Genomic DNA, 13,217 nt, shown 5'->3' with positions numbered 1-13,217 from the left:
CGCGTGGTAGCTGCCACCGCTGCCGCCCGAGAGGAACTGGGGGAGGACCGTGGCCCGCGAGGCGAGTCGCAGACAACGCGGCGGCGATGTCCGCGAGCCAGGCGAGTCCCGTGGCGGTAGCCGCGGGGCCTCGCGCGCGGCAGGGCGACCTGGGCTTCGGCTTCCCTCCGGTTCCTTGGAAGCGGGCCGGCGGCAAGTGCGGGAGCGGCAGCAGCCCAGGCGGAGGCTCTGGCTTGTCTCTCTGCTCCCCCTCAGCCTGAGCCGGGGGAGGCCAGGCGGCACGGGTGGCTGGAGGGGGGTCCGCTGCCCAAGAATGGGAATTTTCTTCACCAGGATATGGAGACTGTTCAGTCACCAGGAGCACAAAGTTATCATTGTTGGGCCGGATAATGCAGGGAAAACTACCATCCTTTACCAATTTTCTATGAATGAAGTTGTACATACATCCCCTACAATAGGAAGTAATGTAGAAGAGATAGTCACTAATAATACACGTTTCCTAATGTGGGATATTGGTGGCCAAGAATCTCTTGTTCTTCCTGGAACACTTACTGTACTAACACTGAGTCTGTAATACTTGTGGACAGTACAGACAGAGAAAGGATTTCTGTAATTAGAGAAGAGCTGTATAAAATGTTAGCGCATGAGGACCTAAGAAAAGCTGGATTGCTGATTTTTGCTAATAAACAAGATGTTAAAGAATGTATGACTGTAGCAGAAATCTCCCAGTTTTTGAAACTAACTTCTATTAAAGATCACCAGTGGCATATCCAGGCATGCTGTGCTCTTACAGGCGAGGGACTGTGCCAAGGACTTGAATGGATGATGTCACGACTTAAGATTAGATGATCTCTGCTGACCTCTTCACATAGACTTTGTGTAAACGAAGTGCTGGACTTTTCCTGAAAGCTGCAAAAATTAATGGTTTAGATATATTTATAATAAACTGATTTAAACTTTTCTATAAGAAGAAAAATTAAGACCACTTATTTGAAAACAGAGATGAAGTCTCACCTTCCAATTGGCTTTCTCATTAGTTCCTTCCAAAGTTAAATCTTAAAGCTGTGACTGACATTTTTCTCATAATGAAAATGACCCCTCTTAGGAAATTGTATAGTCTGTGGTAAGTATAAAAGAAGGAAGACATTTAAGAGCTTTATTGTCAGTATAAACCTCCGTAGTTGAATGTTGTTCTCTTCTTGTTCTAATAAGTCACAATACAAATCAGCACAGATATTCAGTTCCCAATATTTTAATGTGTAGTGTTACCTATGAAAAGTATTTTGCATTATGTTGTTTATGTATTGTGTATATACCTCAAGTTTGAGTTAATGGCTTTGATTTATGTTCTCAAAAAAAGTGAGTAACACGAAAATTAATTTATCCTTAGTTGTAACCATATGTGATGAGTACTGGCATTGGTGTTAAGTGCCATTTTGTACTTTTACCCTTAGGTTCTCTGTATTGTAATAACCAACCCCCAAATCATTGAATTGCTGTTTAATAAAAAAGAAAGGAAGAAAGAAAAAGGAAAAAAACTTGATGTTGAGTACATATTTTTTTGTTGATCAAATCACATGGAAACATATACTGAAGCTGAATGGAACTTATATCAAATTCTTGGCTTAAGTATTTCTAATGGGCAGAATTACACGGCGAATAATTATTGGATCATTCCGTGTATAGGTTCGTATGCCATCTATATTACTGAATAAATTGTTGATCCACTAATTAGTCAGTCATTACTTGTGATTAAAATTATCAAGTAATTTTTTTCAACATTAATTGAAAACTGTTTTGTGAAACATGTCTATCCAGAGAATAATAGAATATTTTTTGGTATTAACTTATATGTTGAGCATTTAAAGTAAATTTCAGATGAAAAGTAAAGCATATTTTCTAAGCAACAACAATAATTTCTTATTTCTAATTTTAGGAATTGGAATAGTTTGAGATATTTTATTTCTGTTAGTTGTCTTGTATCATCTTCGACCACATGAACACACTGTTTGACAATTAGAAGATGCAGATGTTTTTTGAATGCTTTTAATTATTTGGTATAAAAATTGATTGATCTGATGTATCATTTTCACTAAAAAGTAACTTGACCTGTCATAACTTTTATGTTTACTTAAGGTATTTTTTTTCATTATCTGAAAGTTGCAGGTATTTCTGTCATACTGTAAATTTATCATAAATGTGTTAAAATATATTCTGGGTACTCTTACTTGCATCTCATTTATGCCCTGAAAATCTGAAGGCTAATTCAAACTGACATGTTTTAGAATATTCAAGAAGAAAAATGACTACTTTTAATACCAGCTTTTGGATTTCCTGAAGGTTTTAAGTGAGAAATAAGAGTAAATTCTATAAGCATTGACAAAATTTTGGAAGTTCATTTCAATAAAATAAAACAGCATCTAAATCCAAGTCAGACATGAGAAATCAGTGTTCCACATTGGATGTTTTGTGTTTTAAATTCATATTATGATGTTTAATGTGCATGTATAACATTTTAATATTTGTCAACATGCTTTTACAAAAGTAAATCCTAAACTACTAAGCTTTATTTATTCATATGTTCTCAAAACTTTCTAATCACCATAAGAAATTACTTGTATATTAAAAATTCCCTTAAAAACCCAAATCTGTTTTGTAGATGCTACAGTTTTATCATAGACAAATATTCTGTAAAGTAGCCCAACAAATCCACACTTTTTGTCCTTTCTATCTTTCAATTTGAATAATCATGCATTTAGTCCTTTGGCAGCCACCTCATTTCAGTAAGAAAGCACATTCCCATATCATCAAGGTGTTGGCTGAAGTTTATTATTAATTGGATGTTTAAAGCATGCACTACATTGCTACTGTAGGTTTAGTGTTGAATTGTTGATATGGCATCCTGAGAATGCATGGAATCTTTTACTACATTTATAAAACTTAATTTTTTTCGTTATTTTCTACCTTCTGGGCTAAGCATTAGAAATAAGATGGTGCCTATGTTCGTGTACATAAAAAAAACTTAAAGCTGGGAGAAAAAAAAAGATTTAATCAAGTATGAAAATATCAAATCATTTTAACAGTATTACTTCCAAAGAAGTTGAAGAGTCTCATGAATAGTCATAGTGGCAATTTATACGTAGTATAAATGGAATTAAGCAAAGGATAATGCTTTTGGTTTTTAAATATGCCACTTCTGTGTGTAAACAGACATTTTATTTAGGGTCATTCTCAGTTTTGAAAAGAACAAAGCTTCATACCTCCGTACATGTGGCTGTATTTAACCTGTTTTTTGATACCAATTTTGAAAGTAGTATAGCTTCTCTTTATATCTTGGTAAAAGTATCTATTAGCATTTAAATATTTTTAATTTTGTCATAATAGCATTTATAAATTATATCTTACACATTGTATTGAGAACTCTGTGAAATTTTCAGTTCTCTTTCAGTTTCCCGGCACATCTTGGCCCTCACAATGGCCAGAGAATACAACAAGGCAGGTGAGTTGGGAGCAGGGAGTGGGTCGGGAAGTCTTCATCTTATTTGATATTTTGCCTTAAGAATAAAAAAAAAGTGCTTTAGCACTGTAGGCTGACATTTTTAGTACAGATATTTTGTGGTGATTTTAGAACTGTGACATGAAATAGACGAGTTTTTCTGGCCTTTAAGAAGTGCCTAGTAGGTAGTTAACAGTAGAGATCACAGAAGTGCAGAAAGCTCAAGGAAAGGCACGAAGTCCCTGAGATTTTCTTTTCCTTTTCATCTGAGTGTATAGTATTAAGATGCCTAGAAGTGGGACTTTTGTCCCCTCTCTCACATTTCTTGCTGTGACTACAGCAACCACATACAGTACAGACAACCTCAAAATCTGTTTATATTAGTGTAAATAGAAAAGCTAGACTACTTTCTAGTTTTCTCTGCAGGCTTGGTTAGGAATATATCTGTAGTTTGTTTAACTTTGTATATAGAGGAGTAAGCAGCACATTGTAAATTATCTGTGGAATTTGGGGTCATCTCTCAATTGCCCAGTTGTATCCTTACATCAGTCCCTTTTACAAAGCTGGATAGAGACAAGTTTTCTTCACATGACTTAACTTTGACCCCTCTTGCTGTCTAAATAAACCCAAACTTCTTTCCTTGCTTCAGGTATCCCTTGCTCTCCTGTATTTTCATTCACCATCAATGAAGACATGTCATATCAGTCCTGGGGGTATTCTTAACTTTGACTATACCCATTGTTTCCCAAACCACTAGTTTCTCCGTAGGTTCTCCAATTCTTCCTATCTTCCCAACACTGGCTTGATTCATTGATTTGGACTTTGTTCACTCACGAGCATTGTCACAAGTTTGCTTTTTGAGTAGTATATACATGACAGTAGTAGCGGAATCCTTTTGATGTTTTAAAGCTTCTTAATTTTAGCCTCATATGCTAAGAAGTAGATTCAGAAAAATAAGAGAACTACCCAGACTCTGCCAGCTCTTTGACCTACTATTTAGGCACAAAGAGGATTAAGTAATAGGTGTATTATCTTTCCATTACCAAGAATGGGCTGCATTTTGAAGAATACCAATACGAACAGTTTAAACTGGTAAAAAGATGCCAAACCAGATTTATATGTTGTGTTTAACCTAAAGAAATCTTTAAAAACCGCTGCCCACATGCCATTCTTTCCTGATGTTTACTTAAAGAACAAGGATAAACATTAGTTAGTTGCCTAGGGAAATTAGTAATAAGAAGCCTATTTTTACAAAATAGACCTGTTGCAATGGGCTTTATAAGACATCAAAATAGTCAGCTATCATGTATTGACTCTTTGTAGATGCAGGTGTAATATAGAAAATACTTCTTTAAAGCTCTACTTGTACAAAAATAAAACTATATCATGCTGCCTCAAAGAAGGTATGATAGATTGTTTTAAGACCATCATGTGGAATAAAGGAAAGGGAGTCAGGATTTAAAACATTGGATGCTAAAAGTTGATTTTCTACTAAACCTTGTAATTGTATGTGGAATTACAAAAAATGTAACAGGATGCAGTTGGGTTAGTTATGCAATCTTTTCAGTTGTCTGGCCTTATTTATTGTTCTAAAAACTAAACTTTAAATCTTTATGGTGTTGCCTGCTAGTTACACTGTTCTTCGGTAGAAAATTCCTGTAGTCTGTACTCAAGAAGTGCCTACAATTGATTTGTGATGATTTTTGAGTCCATCTAATAAATTATATGTGTTTTCTATTAAAAAAAAAAATTCATGGAGCTTCATCTAAGAAACTGCTTTCATAGGCTGTGCCACGTTCTTTAGAATCTTATTAATAGTGGGTGATAAATATTCACCTTTTAAGGATGGATTTGATTTTGAGAAACAAAAGGTGTTTGGAATCCACTTTGAGAGATAAGTTGAGTGCAGGAAACCAGCTGTGCAATACTGGTTTGGGTCCAAAAAAGGTAAGATTGTGGTGCATTACTTTGTAACAGGTTTTCTCATATGGTTTGTCAACCAGCTTGGGGAACAATTCCAGAAGAGATGTGTGGTTAAGCAATAGCATCATTGTTGGATGAACAAATGAAGTCACAAGGTGACTAGTTTGAAGAGAAATAATAGTCATCTTGAATGTATACATTCTAGTTTGTGTAACCCACATGTCAGAAATGCCTGTGGCCCAAAATGCCCAAGTTAATTTACAATGTTATGAAATTTAGAAGATTTTTAGGTGCACAATAATTCCTAATTCCTTATTCAGACACAAGCCACAAGATGGGAAAAGGAAGTGTTATTAAAAGAATGGGAAAAGATTTCTAGATCAAATGGTAGACAGTTAATAACCTGATCCACCCTTTTTCACCTTCTAGTGAAATACTTAGGAAAATATGAGAACAAAAAACTACAAAATGCTAGAAAGCTGGCTGTGCACCTGGACCAATCCTCCAGCGGGGGAGGTGAGAGGGTTCTAAAAGCAACCTCGGGGAGTGTGAGAGGATCCAGGAAGAAAACTTCCGTCCTCTCCATCAACAAGCCCCAGACTAGAATGGACCTTTCCTCCATAGACAATGATAAAAAATAAATAAATAAAGAGCAACAGGGCCCCTTGATGAGAGTTTGCAACACAAATAAAAAAAAATGCTCTGGCAATAGCTTCCCAGTTCTGCATTCAATTACCCTAAGTTAAACAGGGAAGAGGGAAGTCAGAGATCAGAACAGTTGCTTTTGTTTTGCATAGCTATATAAAAATTTAAATATCACTCTCTTTACTTTACACTCACACCTGGTCTATTTTGAGAAGCTCCACAGCATTTCCCTGACAATCTAATTTGAAGACTTTTCAATTGCATAATTACACTCTTTGGGTAAATTACCATCTTGAGTAAGGGCACACATGGGAAGAAAAGGACTGCTGAGCATTTGCTTCCTGAGAAAACAAGGATCTTTTCTGAAGTAAACATTCATTTTAGGAAATAGAAACATGTGCATATGTGGTCAAAAAATAATTATTCAAGAATTCAGCAGACCCCAGTCTAGAAAGCTTTTAGGGGTCCGCCTCTGTTCACACAATCACACTTAAGAAACATCACTGTGATTTCACAGTCGCTACTCCACTCTTTCCCTAGGCTGAACTCTCTTCTAACACTTCTTGGATGCACCATTTCCAAGGAAGGGGGGGTATGCAATTTACTGGAGGATGAATTGTGGTTAGATGAACTATCCAACCACAGCAACACCAGAGTTTAAGAAAAGTTTTCCTTCTTAAAACTTTTCCTTGGCCTTTCAGACCACACTTAACTGAAGACATACTGAAGCCTGACATATACTCCTGGAAGTGCCATTATTCATAGAAAACCAACGGCAGGGGGTTCCAGATTTCCTCAACTCACAAACACCTCCAGACTAAAAATTGTCCTCAGTTAACAGTCAAAAGCTGGTTCCATTAACTGCCAGTCTTGCAAACTCCACCTGGGATGAAGGACCCAGCTGTGCTTTTTCCTGCCTCTCACATCTTCCAAAGTAACAAAGCCTCTGCAATTGGAATTTAGCTGTCAATTTTGCTGATGAGGCAGCAGGAAAATCAGAAACCATTTTCCAGCCTATAGCTGTGTTGGACTCAACAAATGCTAATGAGAGCAAAAAGTTGTGGCTGCATAGCTAAGTCAGCAGCCAGGACCAAGGCTCCGGAAGCCAATATACTGAACAAGAAAGGGGTGTTTTAAAATAGTCCTCTTGCTGCCCAAAACTCCTGATTTTTAGGGGGCTTCTTGGATAATTGAAAGTTGTTTAAAACATGATCCCCTCCATTAAAAACAAGACGAAGCAAACAACTGAGATGTGCATAAAGCAGATTCCCTGGAGACAAATATAACCCAGAAAGAATAATAATGCAAAGCCAAGGTAGCTGAGTTTTTAGTCATGTGTAGCTTCCGGAAGCCAATCCCCTACGGGGTCTGAACCCAAAGTTCATTTATTCTTAATACGCTCACTTTCAGGGACACTGTCAGCCTCTGGCTAACGACAACACCAACAGCACCTGGGGTAGCTGGATTCCAGAGAAGAGTGGGGATCTAATCAAGATAAGAAATGTAAGTGTAGGCTCATGTCAGCATTTGTTAATGTCCAGACCCTGCATCTTAGATTTTTAAAGCTCATTTAGCATGGATTCTCTAGCCCCCTAAGAGAGAGCACTTCTTTGTGGTAATCAAGATGGAGCTGGAGACAGGTAGCAATACGCAGTTCCTCACAATTTCTGCTTCACTCCACCATCTGCAGATCTAGTGCCATAGCTATACAGAAAAGCTGGCCCTGGCCCACAGGGTGCAGAGAGAGCTGGCCCAGCATCCCTCGCCAGCCTGCTGTCTCCTTCGTGAGAGTCTTCAATCCAGACTGAACTCACATTTCACCACTCCCACCCCCTCCCCAAGGATTTAAGTATTTCCTCTCTGAAGATTCCAGTCCTACTGGACTCCATGTCCTAGAGAAGGACCTGGGACGGCAATTTGCTCCACTTGGTCAGCTTGTAAAGCCCCCATCCTAACACAAGCCTGGCTCAAATCACCTTCACAGGGCTCCCAGACTTAGTAATTCAAACGATCTTCCCTGTTCTCTTGGTCAACCCCAGCTGTAATAAAAGTAATGCATTTTCAAAATAGGGCCAATGTCAGCAGCACAGATGGTGTCAAAGGAGCCGAGTGGAGGTAACTGGCCCACCAAGGGATTGCATTTCTGCTCTCCATGGTCCTGGGTTGTGTTTCCCTAACAGAACATGAAGAGAGATTCCTGGCTGAGCATACATCAAAAGCAGAACAGACATTGTTGGTGAAAACAGCAGGGAAGTAATACTAAATCTGGGAGACTTTTCTGATTTCTTGTTCCCACCTGTCTTCATTCTAGTCCAAATGCAGTCTTATGACTCTAGGAGGTTCTGGGGTTTCAGTGCAGTCACTTGCTTTCCAATGAACCCAGGTTTCCATACTCTCCCAGAGCACCTCACCACAGGCACACACCAGTCACTGGGCTAGTAATTTGGGCTAATTGCCTTCCAATCACTGGCAGCCTGACTCATCCCACAGGTGTGCATCAAATTAAAGCATTCTATATCCTCAGGTATTTAAATTGGAGTCCATTCATAGCACAGAATGGTCAGAGTGAGCTCCCCATACCTGGCATGGACCCCGTGGATCCAGAAAGGGCACTTCTCTGTGCCCAGCAACAGATGGGCCAGGAGTCACTCTCCCTGCAGTCTGACCTGGCTGTTACTGATCAGAGGGATCTGTCAGGTCTCTGATGGCTCCCAAGGGCAGGGTGCCCACTTGCCACAGCCCCAAGACATTTTCCAGAATTCAATCTCCTTTCCTTAAAGTTGCCTCAGAAGAAGAAGAGGCATATTTCCTTCTGCCTCTGCTACAATGATCTTGCAAAATATAGCAATGTATAGCAACATATTTTTTACAGCATTTAAGAAATACTGACAACCTAAGGTTACATTTGTTGGATCATTTTAAAATTAAAATTTACATTAAGAATTTATTCCCCAATTCTTGGTATACATATTCTGCAGCATAATAGAATGCTATAAACTTAGTGGCATCATATAAGAACAATAATTTATGTTATTAGCTCTGAATAGAACCTATCATTAGGCTCTGGGGGTGGACTGGGCTCAGTAGGGCAGTTCTCACTCAAGGTCTCTCATGCAATGACAGGCAGTGGTGGGGCAGGAGCTGTCTCAAAAGCACTCACATGTCTGCTGCCTGGTTAGGGAAACCAGAACAGTTGGGATGCCTGGGATATCTCTCTTTGTCCCTATGTGCTCTCTCCATGTGGCCTCTCCAGCATGGTTGTCAGTATAGCCAGGCTTCTTACATGGTGACTCAGGGTTCCAAAAGCACATGACAAGGCAGAAACTTTTATTCCTATCCTTGGAAACCACATAGCATCACTTCCATGACATTTTATTCATTAGAAATGAGACACTAAGCCCAGCCCATAGTCAAAGACAGTGGAATTAGTCTCCACCTTTTGATGGGAAGAGTATCAACAAGCACTATGCCATACTTTACTTAGTTTCCAGATTTTTTAGCTGATTGCAACTCCTGAATCCAGGTGACAGTTATCTGGCTGCTTCCAGGTTGGGGCATGCTAGCTGTATGTGTAAATTGCAAAGATATTCAACCAGAGGTGCATCAATGCCAGCAAGGGATGTTTTGCTTTGTTTTGTTTTGTTTTCTTCAATTTCCACATGTGAACACTATATTGTAGGGAAAACAACAAATTAATATTCTGCAAGTTATATAAGGAGCTACAAAAGGAAATCTGACTTAACGGATTCCATAGTTGAGTTATCCCACTAATGTTTTAGTTCCTCTTCAAGATTTGTGTCCTGAGCAGCTAACTGGCTCACCACATAATCAAACTCTATTTGAAGATTGTAGCTCTAAGGAAAAGAAAAAGGAAAAAAAAAAAAAAAAACAAAAAAAAACAGGTTAGGAAATTGAGGAAGCTGTGTTCCGGTATTACATTCTGGGTTAGGTGGTGTTCATAAGGAGAGTTCTCCGGAGGAAGATGAGTATAGAATTCTCTGATGATAGGGAATGCTGAGACTTTTTGTCTATTCCACAGTTTCATAGTTTCAGGGACCTAAGCAGCAGGATTCCAGCAGCCACACTAGAGGAATACATGAAAATTCATGGAAATTGGACAAGGAAACAACTAATATGTACTGTAGCTATTAACTAGGAAGTGGATTTTTCCAATCTCCAAGATGATGGTGAATAGAAATGGAAATCCATACATACTGCTTGAATAGCTCTCTCTTCATTTCAAATAAACAGATGTAAGCATACAACATGAAGTCTAAAGCAAATGTTGCAAACAAGGGAAAGGGAATATGCTCCTGAAGTTTCAGAAAAAGTACATGCTTCTAAAAATGATCCTTCACTGAGAAAATTTTAGATTTTTTTCTTAGTCCTTAGCAGGAAATAAGATTATTATCACCTTTCTGTGATAGGGGGCTATAAAGAAAGAACAGATGGAAAAAAACAGATATAAAAGAGTAAGATGAGTAAGGATTACAAGGAAGCATAACAACATACTAGCAGAATTAAATTTTACACTGGTGTAAGAACAAATCAGAACATACACTCTATTTCTTCTATGGAAGAAAATATTGGGGAAGATTTCCCAGAACACAGAGAAAAATACAAAACAAAAAAAAATGAAAATGATAAGATAAAAAATATAGCCTGGAAGACAAAAGATGGTGGTCCTACATAAGAAATATTGGGATACTTGATGTAGATAAAGAAATAATCAAAATACTTTATCCAATTGAAGGAAACTTTCTGAATTGGATAGATTTGAGCATTTAGATTGCATTCCAGGTCAAATTATTAATAAGAGACCCATCTCTAGACACATACTAGCAACATTTATATAATAAATTTAAAACCTTCAAGCATCCAGATAGAAGGCACAAGTAAACTACAAAGGAATAAAAATCACATTGGCCTGAGATTCCATCTCTTCACCAGTGTTTTGGTTTGGTAAAGAAAAGTTGCCTAAAAGCAATACACCAGAAGTGAATTGGTTTTTACAATGGGGATTTATTAACTTAAAATTTATAGTTCTTAGGCCATGAGAATGCCCAACACACGGCATCAACAGGATGATCCCTGGACTCTGAACAGGCTGCTGGCATCCGGGACATCTCTGTCACATGACAAGGCACATGGTAACTCTGCTTGTCCTTCTCTGCCGGGTTTTGTTGCTTTCAGCTTCTGGCTTCAGTGGCTCCCTTTCTCAGTTTCTCTGGTGATCTTCTCTGTGAGCATCTCTTAATTTCATCTCTTGGCTTATGTACATATTTTATCCTCTTATAAAGGACTCCAGCAAGAGGATCAAGACCCACGCTGAATAAGGAGGTCACATCTCAATTGAAATAACTAATCAGAAGGTCTCACCCACAATAGGTCTGCACACACAGGAATAAATAAAGAGAAGATGGCCTTTTCTGGGGTGCATAACAGCTTCAAAGTACCGTAAACAGTAAATGCAGCAGCAACATGGAAGCAACAGTCTCTGGATACATCATGCTATTAAAGAGAAAGAAATTCCTTGACTAGGCCTAGTGCTTGCCCCCCTCAAAAAAAGTTGAAGTTGAATCCACCATGTCTGGCATCTCTGGTATCATCAGTCAGTGCCCACTGTATAAATCCTGTACACCATCATCTCTACATCCACCATCTGTACTCTGCCCCAGACCAGCCCTCTCCTCAAGATTCCAACTCTTTCACTGTGCTTCTAGGGCTGATGCACCATATCCAGTCAACTCCCCTATATCCTCAACCTCTTCATAGAGAAAAACTTTTTCCTTCTTGCCTTCACTGCTGCTTCTAGACCGTTACCCATCCACATCTAATACGCCAACCCAGACCCAAACACACACCTTAGGGTCTGTACATTCAAGTGCACTATCTTCCCAGACTCCTTATTCTTATCATAGCCCTAACTCCTAGTCATGCCTCTTCATTCATTGAAGGCTTTGCACCCAATTTACATTTCCTCCTGACCCTAAGCACTAGCATTATCCAGTATGGCCTCTCAGATCCTTGACCAGTTATCTCCTCCAACTCAGTCTTCTACTCTCATCCCCATCACTATCCTAATTCCAAAAGTACTAAACATCCTACTTTCTGCAGTGGTCTCCTATTGTCTCAGCTATTCAATAACTTCCACTGGCATTCTTCTTAGACATCATTGGGACACAAAATCCATGCACCCATTTCCTTTCTCTTTTTCTTTACGTTTCTCTGTTTTTTCTGTATCCAGTACAGATTCCATAGTCCATCACTTAATTAACACTCTTACCAATACTCTAACCTCTTGGTCCCTTCTTCATCACTCCCATCTGGCCAAGCCCCAACTCTGGATGAGCCAAACCATTTACTTTCTCCATGCCTGCATCCCAGTCGCCCAACCCTGCTGGGGGACACTTAATGGGGTGACTGGTTGCACTCATTCATGATCTCAGCTGGGCCTCACTTCCATCCAGAAATCCTATTCTCCACCACAACAACTTCAAACACATTATCTTTAAACTTCTGACCTCTAGCCCCACCCTCTTCATACACACACAAACTCCCTTATTCGCAACAGATTTTGTGCCCTAGTTAACACAGAAAATAGATGCCAACAAAAGGGAGCCATCTCATTTCCCTGCTGCCTAACATTCCACCTGGCCCCTACTCCTTCTCTCACTTTACAATTAAAAACAAGCCTTGGCTTCTACCTAAGTCTAAAACCACCCATGCTCTTCTTCCTTCACAGGAATTGTTTTGGTTTGCTAAAGCTGCCAGAATGCAATTACCAGAAATGGATTGGCTTTTACAATGGGGGTTTATTAGTTCACAAATATACAGTTCTAAAGCCATGAAAATGTCCCAGTTAAGGCATTAACAGGACAATACCTTCTCTGAAGAAAGGCTACTGGCATCCAGAGTTCCTCTGTTAGATAGCAAGGCAAATGGCTGGCATCTGCTGGTCCTTCTCTCCTTGGTTTCATTGCTTTCTGCTTCTGGTTCCAGTGGCCTCCTCTCTGAGCTTCTGTGGGTCCTCTCTTAGCACCTCTGGGGGCCTTCTCTCCAAGCTTTCTGGGTGTTTCTCTCCCTGAGCTCTTTTGCCCTTTTCTGCCTTTTATCCTCTCATAAAGGACTCTAGTAAAGGATTAAGACCCAC

General features: G+C 39.2%; 1 pseudogene; it reads left to right on the top strand.

The window, feature by feature from the left end:
- Positions 1–313: 313 nt before the first annotated feature.
- LOC119533192 lies at positions 314–860 on the top strand (annotated as a pseudogene).
- Positions 861–13,217: the final 12,357 nt, after the last annotated feature.

The sequence above is a fragment of the Choloepus didactylus genome, chromosome 4, assembly GCF_015220235.1.
Source record: "Choloepus didactylus isolate mChoDid1 chromosome 4, mChoDid1.pri, whole genome shotgun sequence".
In the NCBI taxonomy this organism is placed as follows: domain Eukaryota; kingdom Metazoa; phylum Chordata; class Mammalia; order Pilosa; family Megalonychidae; genus Choloepus; species Choloepus didactylus.
The sequence above is the reverse complement of the archived record's forward strand: the minus strand, read 5'-3'. Positions and strand labels throughout refer to the sequence as shown.